Raw genomic sequence first — 10,561 nt, 5'->3', positions numbered from 1 at the left:
ACCTAGAATATGAATGAAAGGTTACAACGTAGGTGCACAGGTCGAGAGAAACATTTGAGTAATCAAGGTGACAGACAGTGACACATTCAATACCGCCTTGCACACTCTGGCCTGCATCTAGCTGATCTAGGATGTAATCAATAGTCCAAAAGTTGCAAACAAGAGTTTCTCTTGGACAAATTCAGGTATGTTTATCCCCATTTCATTCTGTTTGCTTTCGTTTTTCAACAGAATTGGTGGAATGAATACACCTCTGATCACAGTCAAACACAGTTCACTTTCAAAGCAGACACATACAAACAGCATGATCACGTTGCCGATTGTAGAGTTCCTTCTCGCATCTCTGAATTATACTCCTCTCACCTTTTCCCTTCACTTGTGGACTTCAGTGCACAACACATCAGCTGTCTGTGAGCAGGAGAAAAAACCTTTCCAAGCCAAACCTTCATATAATGACTGCTAACGTTACACACAGCCTACATCATTTTTACCATATTAGCTAACGTATTGTCAACATAGCTACTAGAACTAGTGCGTTAGTAAACACGCTCCAATCATGCAGTACAGTGTACAGTCAGCAAGCAGTTTAGCAGTTACACTGGTGGGCCCGCGTGGCAATAAATTAATAAAACCTAAAGCTTAACTTGACTTGGAAGAGTTCCAGTGTTGGATAGCCGTAGCCAACTAGCGAACATACCATCCCTCTCTGTTTGAGACGGTTGTTTGAGTAACTAAACTAGCTAGCTGCATTAGATTCTGGCTAAGTAAGTGAAAGTGAAAAAAATACAACTACATAGTTTGCTAGCTCTCTCCCACTCTCTCTTGTTTCTCCTTCATTTTTAAAGAAATTAATTTGTTCAAAACTGTTCAACTATTGTCTCTCTCTCTGAGTCAACTATTCACCACATGTTATGCACTGCAGTGCTAGCTGGCTGTAGCTTATGCTTTCAGAACTAGATTAAATATCTGATACTTTGATTGGTCGGACAACATGTCAATTCATGCTGCAAGAGCTCTGATAGGTTGGAGGACGTCCTCCGGAAGTTGTCATAATTACTGTGTAAGTCTATGGAAGGGGTTGAGAACCATGAGTTTCCGAGGTTTTGTATTGAAGTCATTGTACCCAGAGGAGGACGAAAACTAGCTGTCCACCGGCTACACCATGGTGCTACCCTACAGAGTGCTGTTGAGGCTACTGTAAACCTAAAACAGCTGTTTTAGTGAAAATAAATACTGGCCGTGCTTCTACAGCTGAATAACCTTCACTGGAGGAGACAACAAAGGGTTAAACTAGGGTCATTTTAGTGAAATAATAATTTGGAGGTTAATAAGACAACTAAGTAACACTGCCTCTGTGTTTGAGTAATCAACTCGTCATCAATATTTGATTATTTGAATCAGCTGTGTATTGCTTGGGCAAAAACCAAAACATTCACCCCTTGGGGTCCCCAGGACTGAGTTGAGGAAACGCTGGCCTCGCCACTCATGGTTCAATGATTCAATGGCACCATCATGTGTCCAATAGGCAGAAATACAAGAAACAAGAGCTGTATAAAAATCCCAAAAGAAAGAAATGATATCACTCCAATAAATTTTTATAGAAAGTTAGCAAAAATAGATAAGATCTTGCTACCATGGAAAGGAAAATACTTGTCTATTTGTGGAAAAATCACCCTGATTAACTCTTTAGTCATATCACAGTTTACCTATTTGCTTATGGTTTTGCCTACACCTAGTGACCTGCTTTTTAAATTATATGAACAAAAAATATTCCATTTTATTTGGAACGGCAAGCCAGATAAAATTAAAAGGGCCTATTTATATAACGAATATGAATTCGGAGGGCAGAAATTATTAAATATTAAAGCATTAGACCTCTCACTAAAGGCATCAGTCATACAAAAGTTATACTTAAATCCAAACTGGTTCTCTAGTAAATTGGTACGAATGTCTCATCCTATGTTCAAGAAGGGCCTTTTTCCCTTTATTCAGATTACACCTGCTCACTTTCGGTTGTTTGAAAAGGAAATAATCTCCAAAATATCCTTATTTTTTAAACAAGCCTTAGAAAGTTGGTTGCAATTTCAGTTTAATCCACCTGAAAGGACGGAACAAATAGTACAACAAATATTGTGGTTAAATTCAAATATAGTAATTGATAAAAAAACTGTATTTATCGAAGAAATGTTTAAAAAAGGTATAATTTTTGTGAATGATATCATAAATAGGACTGGTGGAGTTATGTCACACATGCAGCTAACACAGACATATGGAAATGTCTGCTCTACCCAAAATTACAACCAATTAATTGCAGCATTACCACAAAAATGGAAGAGGCAAGTAGAAGGGGAAAAAAGTAAGGAACTTGTATGTCGGCCCTGTATTAAAGAACATAAATGGTTAAAGAAAAGTGTGATAAATAAAAACATATACCAATTTCATTTAAGGACCAAAAAACTGACAGCTGTGCCATATAAATTGCAAAATAGTTGGGAAGAGATTTTCGATGTACCCATTCCATGGCACATGGTTTATGAATTGATACGCAAAACAACGCCGGATTCAAAACTTCGAATTTTTCAATTTAAATTACTGTACAAAATTCTTGCAACTAATAGAATGTTATATATATGGGGTATACAATCTTCCCAGCTCTGCAGATTCTGTTGTGAGGAGGCAGAGTCATTAGATCATTTATTTTGGTATTGTCCATATGTAGCTCGTTTTTGGTCACAGGTCCAGGAATGGCTGAAGAATTGCAACATTTGCCTAGAACTAACGCTACAGATAGCAATACTGGGGGATTTGAAAAGCCATAGTCAATCAATCAATAATATAATAATTATTTTAGCAAAAATGTTTATTTTTAATTTACAATCTGTAGAAGCTATGAGAATAGGAAGGTTCAAATCTTTTGTGAAGCATCACAGCACAGTTGAAAAATATATGGCAAATAAAAATCCGAAATGGATGATGTTGGAAGATAGATGGGAAGGGTTGAGTGGAACTGAAGGGTGGGACTAATAACAAGATAAACAATGTAGGGCATACGGGATCTGTGAAATGTGTATAGGTGCGGAGCTTTTGTGAAATAGCACAGTTACAAGTGGAAATAAAATTGGATGGACAACAGAAATAGAGGAAGGACTAAGAACAAACAAGAGAGAACTATTATAAAGTAGTCTGTGTCTGTAAAATAGGTATAAGATGTATAAATTGAAGGTAAAAGCAGAAGTGTTTATTAGTTTACTCCAATTGGGGGAGCGGTGGTAGGGTTGCGGGGAATAATAATAAAGGTATATTCTTTAAAAAAGTATGTATGTCTATATAGGTATGTGTATGTATATATGTATGTATGTATGCATGCGTGTATGGATATATATATTTACCCAAAAAAATATGGGGGATTGGAAATGATGCAGACAATTACATTGGAAGCAACATTCTTTCCGCAATATTAAGCTGATCCACCCCAATAAAAAAAAAAAAAAAAAAAAAAAAAAAAAAAAGAAACAACAGCTGAGAGAAAATAGTTATGAATCAATGTATTAATAGTTGATCATATAATCTATGTATTTGTTGTCTTAAATGTTGATCTTATTTACAACATGATGCTTATACTGTATTGACACTAAAACACACTGTAAAAACTGCAAAGGTAAACATGTATTTAACGTATATAAAATAAGTAATAATGAAAAATGTGATGACAAAACAAGTGATATCATTACACTGAACAATATAGTATTATGTAATATAAAATTATAATTAATATACAATGTAAAAAACTGCAAATGTTTAAATGTATGTAATGTACTGATTCCATTTTTTTAAATAAAAAAAACTATATTGTATTATAAAATATAAAACATAAATTGGAGAATAATGTCTGACAGCAATACAAAGTAAATCATCATTAAACACATCAGGGGAAACTTGTCCCAAAAGCTAAATATATTAAAACGCTGTTATCAATATTATCCATATTAGTTGCTGTGGAAAGTAGGACTTTTGATGTTATAAATCCCTAAAATAGCAAAATCCCATCGAAATATAATTTTAAACTATAGATAGTAAACAGATTGCTACACAAGAAAAAATATGGAAATGGAAAAATCCCCTTGAAAAAAAGCAGAAGCATAACCCATCCTATTTATCATCAATGTAAGTATCATAATAAGAAAATAAAAAAATCTATTCCAGCATTTACTCAAAAGTTAAAGTTCTTGGTCTGGAAAACCATCTAGATATGATAGCAAGAGAATAGAGGTGTGAGGCCTGGCTTTAGATTGGAACTGTAGCTCTTCAGTCCAGCTTCTGTGGTGGTTCTCTTCAGTCCAGCTTCTGTGGTGATTCTCTTCAGTCCAGCTTCTGTGGTGATTCTCTTCAGTCCAGCTTCTGTGGTGATTCTCTTCAGTCCAGCTTCTGTGGTGATTCTCTTCAGTCCAGCTTCTGTGGTGATTCTCTTCAGTCCAGCTTCTGTGGTGATTATCTTCAGTCCAGCTTCTGTGGTGATTCTCTTCAGTCCAGCTTCTGTGTTCGTTCTCTTCAGTCCAGCTTCTGTGTTGGTTTTCTTCAGTCCAGGTTCTGTGGTGGTTCTCTTCAGATCAGGTTCTGTGGTGCTTCTCTTCAGTGGGAAGGTCCCCTCACATTCTGAAAGGAGACACTGATTTAGCAATTTACACTCCCACAAAAATGTTTATGGACACACACACACACTTACTGCCAGGGTGTCATACTCTGGTGACCTGGTCTTAATGTTCAGAGGTGAGTACATGTCACTGTTGGCGTCAGTGTCAGGATGGACATTCTGTGGACAGAAAGAGAGAGAGAGAGAGAGAGAGAGAGAGAGAGAGAGAGAGAGAGAGAGAGAGAGAGAGAGAGAGAGAGAGAGAGAGAGAGAGAGAGAGAGAGAGAGAGAGAGAGAGAGAGAGAGAGAGAGAGAGAGAGAGAGAGAGAGAGAGAGAGAGAGAGAGAGAGAGAGAGAGAGAGAGAGAGAGAGAGAGAGAGAGAGAGAGAGAGAGAGAGAGAGAGAGAGAGAGAGGAAATGCATGAGCTGTTTGAAATATATAATTTTCTCTCAACACATTCATGTACTGTATAAAACACAAACACACTCACAGACAATCAAAATGAATTATAAGAGACTTACTGCCAGAGTGTCATAGTCAGGGGACATGGTCCTCATGTTCAGAGCAGTGTAGGTGTCACTGTTACAGTCAGGACGGACACTCTGTGGAGAGAGAGAGAGAGAGAGAGAGGCGCAACAATGAAAATAGTATGAAAGAGACTGTCGTGAAACAGTAAATTAATGAAAATGGAGTTGTAACTCAGGGTTTCCCAAACTCAGAGCTGTTGACCCCCCTGGTTGCACGTTTTGTTTTTTGCCATAGCACTACACGGGGGGGTCCTGGTGTAACTGATGGGATCACCTGTTTGTCGGATGTGGCATCACCTACTCCTGTGGATCTCCTGTAAAGAGGGACAGAGTGAGTTCTGCTCTCTACTGCCCTCTAGTGGTCGTTGATTAGTTACAAATACAGTTTAGCAGTTAATGGCGTTGGACCAATAAATGAATGAATGAATAAAGTTAATAACAAATCAGAGAGCTAAGGTGAAAGAATAATACAAATACCATTTTCCCAAAGATCCATTTCAACTCACCTGAACCACATGAGTCCAGAGAGACAGAGGATGAGAACCAGAACAACTTTGATTCCTACAGCTGCAGTCAGAATTGAGGTTTGTTTCCCTAAAAGATAATATAGAGAATATGAGTACATGTTATTATGAACTGAAAATGAATATACAGCAATACAGGACATTAATGCAATACTTGTATATAGAAGCCTATGTATAGTTATAAACCAAAGTGTAATAAGGCAAACTAGAAGAAGATTACCTTGAAACATCATTTCTTATTGAACATCATTTTGTATTGAAGTTTTGAAGATGTAACTTTACCTGCTACAATGATCATCAGAGCTGTAGAGTTCATAGATCCTCTTCCATTCTGGGCCTCACAGTAATATTCTCCTCTGTCCTCAGAGCTGATGTTAGTGATGCTGTAACTCTGTCCTGATGCTTTTGGTGAGGCTATGTTCTTCTTGTACCAGGTGTATCTGTCCACAGGTGGGTTGGCATCACTGCTGCAGGTCAGAGTCACTGAACTGCCCTCCACTATTCCACCAGAGGGACTGACTGACACTGAGGTGTTCTTTGGACCATCTGGTGGACAATATGTAACACATTGCTAATACATAGTGCTAATACATAGTCCAAGTTCCATGAGGAGCATCATGGAACTTGGACTTATGATTGAAATAAGTTAAATATGACTTTAAATATGTGTGATTCTCTGATCAAAAGAAGAGAAGGTTAGGTGTATTTACACTTAATGTTCACAGACACAGAAGAAGAGTTGAGACTCCCATATATGCTCTCAGCCTCACAGTAGTATTCTCCACTGTCCTCAGAGTTAATGTTGGTGATGAGGAAGGTGTTTTCAGATCCTGTCAGTAAAGCTCTATTCTTCTTGTACCAGGTGTATTTGTCCACAGGTGGATTGGCATCACTGCTGCCGGTCAGAGTCACTGAACTGCCCTCCACTATTTCACCAGAGGGACTGACTGACACTGAGGTGTTCTTTGGAGCATCTAGTAAAGGAGAATATGTCAGAGGGTCAGGACTGTAGTACACTACCTCAAATGACGTCATGTCAAAAATAAATTGTTTCTAAAGTCAGAGAACTATCTAGAACTATCACTTACACAAAACATGAACAATAATACATTTGGAGATACTTTAGGACCAGAGTGTCTACTAAACTATTCTTCAAGTGTTTGAGGTACTGAACATTCTAACTATAGACATGCATACATCTATGACATTGTGTGTAATGTCTATGTAATGATGAATATTGATAGATAAAGCAGTAATACTCTTCTCATTGATATTAAATGATTGATACTTTCTAAGTGGAATAGTAGTTTAATTCATACTCACACACTGCAGGAGAGTGAAGGTCCTCATGGTGTTCTACAGTACAGGAGTAACTGTCCTCAGAATGACCCAACACTACTAGGGTATTACTAGAGTATTGTTGGGGAGTGGGCTCATCTAGACGTTGTCCGTTCTTGTACCAGATGTAGGTGGGGTTGTGGTTGTCAGTCAGAGTACAGGTGGTGCTACAGGTCAGTGTCTTCTGTCCCTCTGCAGCAGGAGTCACCTTCACCTGCAGACCTGAAACAATATGCATGAAACCACATACACCTCTGTGTTAACAGGATGGTCAATTTATTTCTCCTGTAATTCAATATGATTTACAGTTGTATCATACAGTGTAGTATTACCTGTGACAGTCAGAGTTGTTCCTGGGAAACTATGACCCCATTCAAAGTTGTGAGTTTTAAAAGTGAAGCGATACTCAGCTGAGTCCTCCTCTCTCAGATCTGTGATTCTCAGGGTGAAGGGACCTCTGTATTTTCCAGTGTACTCCACACGACCTGCATACCCTGGGTCTGTGGTTAGGTCTTCAGGGGTCGACTTATCACTTCTAAACCAGAATGTTGATGTGGTGTAATAATAACCAACATAAGTACAGGATATGTCCACTTTTGACCCCTTCAAGACACAGATTGTCCTCTTGGTGTAAGTCACTCTGCTGCAGCTCTGACCCTGAACACCTGAAACACAGTGACATAACAAGAGGACAACTGGATTATATTCTCCGTTCTTTCTGGAAATGCTAACAGTTCTCATATTACATAGTGAAACCAACACACACACAGAAATACATTTTATACAGTTTTACAGTGATGTATTAGGGACAGATCTATTTAGTTTTTGCTATGGGGAGGATTGTGTGGTTTTTTACATTCAGCCCAGGATCTCCACATCCAGTTTCTTCACCTGCGGGATCATCTGAGAACAGCCACCCAGACAGCTGATGAAACTGAGGAATATTTCTGTCTGTGATAAAACCCTTTTGTTGGGAAAAACTCAGTCTGATTGGCTGGGTCTGGTTCCCCATTGGGTGGGCCTATGCCCCCCAAGCCCACCCATGGCTGCGCCCCTGCCCAGTCATGTGAAATCCATAGATTAGGGCCTAATGAATTTATTTCAATTTACTGATTTCCTTATATGAACTGTAACTCAGTAAAATGGTTGAAATTGTTGCATGTTGCGTTTATATTTTTGTTTGGTATAATTGTATATGTATTGATGTAAAACATAGGGACCACAATGGAAATAAGTCCCCGACTTTATTGTACAATCCTGTTCACTTAAAAAATATTGTTTATATTTGTATTTTTTTAACAGACAAATAAAATCAATCAGTCAATCAATCCAAACTGAGCTGCAGACATTTGATGAACGGAAAGAGACATCCATTACAAAACACCAACAAGTGTAATGACATTCAGAGATTGTCAAGCCTTCAATACTGGGTAAGACTACAAGGTAGGGAGGGATGTGTTCTCTGTCAAGCCTTCAATACTGGGTAAGACTACAAGGTAGGGAGGGATGTGTTCTCTGTCAAGCCTTCAATACTGGGTAAGACTACAAGGTAAGGAGGGATGTGTTCTCTGTCAAGCCTTCAATACTGGGTAAGACTACAAGGTAGGGAGGGATGTGTTCTCTGTCAAGCCTTCAATACTGGGTAAGACTACAAGGTAGGGAGGGGTGTGTTCTCTGTCAAGCCTTCAATACTGGGTAAGACTACAAGGTAGGGAGGGATGTGTTCTCTGTCAAGCCTTCAATACTGGGTAAGACTACAAGGTAGGGAGGGATGTGTTCTCTGTCAAGCCTTCAATACTGGGTAAGACTACAAGGTAGGGAGGGATGTGTTCTCTGTCCAGATTTACATTGTCTATTTATTGTGGTGTTGAAAACACAAACCATGACATTGAAGTGGCTGAAGTTGGTCTGCTTTGTTTATTGGTTGTGTGCTGCATTGGCACAGAAACCTGTTGGTGGAAAATGTGTTGCATATATTTTGTTTATGATCGCAGTGTAATGGAACAGGCAGGGTGAGCTTGTCTGTGGTGGTCGGGAACCCTCAAACGTCTGGCCCGTAGCCCTGCGTGGCATCGATCATGCCACAACAGCAGGCTGAAGTGGCAAAGTCGGTATTCACGTTTATAAATGCAGGGTCGCTACAGTTATTCTTATTTGTGGTCGTAAACATTATTTTGAGTTCATTCTGAGGGGGGAGGGTGTTCAATTTATTTTACAGTACAAAGGGAGGGTAATGTGAAAATATGTTTTACTTTGGAGACCAGTCCTGTCTAGTCTCCCAGCAAAATTTGATCTGTCCCTCTATAAAGAAACACTCACACACTGCAGGAGAGAGGAGATCCTCATGGCCTTTTAAAGCACAGGAGTAGCTGTCTACATAGTTAATGGAGAGGTTGTACTGGGGGGAAGTGCTCTCATCTAGATATTGTCCGTTCTTGTACCAGATATAGATGGGGTTGGGGTTACTCAGAGTACAGGTGGTGATACAGGTCAGTGTCTTATACTCTGAATACTGTTCAGGAGTCACCTTCATCTGAAAACCTGAATTAAAGGAGAACAAAAAAAGTGTACATGGTTCAGAATTGGTGTGAGTTAATTATTAACATCATGACTCTTCAAAACGTTGAAATGTGTTATGCTGTGTTACCTGTGACAGTCAGAGTGGTTCCAGGGAATCTGTACCCCCATCTGGCCTCATCAGTTGTAAATCTGAACTTGTACTCAGTTGAGTCACTCTCTCTCAGGTCTGTGATTCTCAGGGTGGAGTCCTTTTCTGTTTGTCGATGGTATTCCACACGATCTGCATACTCTGAGTCCTGGCTCAGGTCTTTAGTTACACCAGACTCCCATTTGTTGAACCAGGATACTTCTGTGACGTTATGCCAACTGGGATGTGTGTAAAAGCAGGATATGTCCACTGTTGACCCTTTCAAAGCACAGATACTCTGATGGGTGTAAGTCACATTCATACAGCTCTCACCCACAACACCTGAAACAAAATGTAACTGATCAATTCCTGAAACGATAATGAGACTAAATGTTTTAGATGTATTGGACAGGTTCATTTTGAATTTAAACAAAATATTAACATACATGTACATACATCTATTAAACTGTTTATCATTCCAATGTATATAGTTAAGCATATTGATAGAGAAAGTAATACCATTCTTATTGGTTCTAAATGATACCACATACAATACTAGTTTCATTCATACTCACACACTGCAGGAGAGTGGAGGTCCTCATGGTGTTCTACAGCACAGGAGTAACTGTCTGCAGAATGACCCAACACTACTAGGGTATTACTAGAGTATTGTTGGGAAGTGGGCTCATCTAGACGTTGTCCGTTCTTGTACCAGATGTAGGTGGGGTTGGGGTTGTCAGTCAGAGTACAGGTGGTGCTACAGGTCAGTGTTCTCTGTCCCTCTGCAGCAGGAATCACCTTCACCTGCAGACCTGAAACAATATGTATAAAACCACATACACCTCTGTGTTAACAGGATGGTTAATTTATTTTCTCCTGTAATTCATTATGATT

General features: G+C 39.0%; 1 long non-coding RNA gene across 1 annotated transcript; it reads right to left on the bottom strand.

Annotated features, from left to right (window-relative positions):
- Window positions 1-5,432: 5,432 nt before the first annotated feature.
- LOC120018280 lies at window positions 5,433-6,113 on the bottom strand. The gene is made up of 3 exons (XR_005472200.1): window positions 5,965-6,113; window positions 5,665-5,752; window positions 5,433-5,472 (listed from the first exon to the last, which is right to left on the bottom strand). It is a non-coding gene; the product is annotated as an uncharacterized LOC120018280 (long non-coding RNA).
- Between the last annotated feature and the right edge of the window lie 4,448 nt (window positions 6,114-10,561).

The sequence above is a fragment of the Salvelinus namaycush genome, chromosome 2 (assembly GCF_016432855.1).
Source record: "Salvelinus namaycush isolate Seneca chromosome 2, SaNama_1.0, whole genome shotgun sequence".
Classification (NCBI taxonomy): domain Eukaryota; kingdom Metazoa; phylum Chordata; class Actinopteri; order Salmoniformes; family Salmonidae; genus Salvelinus; species Salvelinus namaycush.
This window is presented reverse-complemented; position numbering and strand designations above follow the sequence as displayed.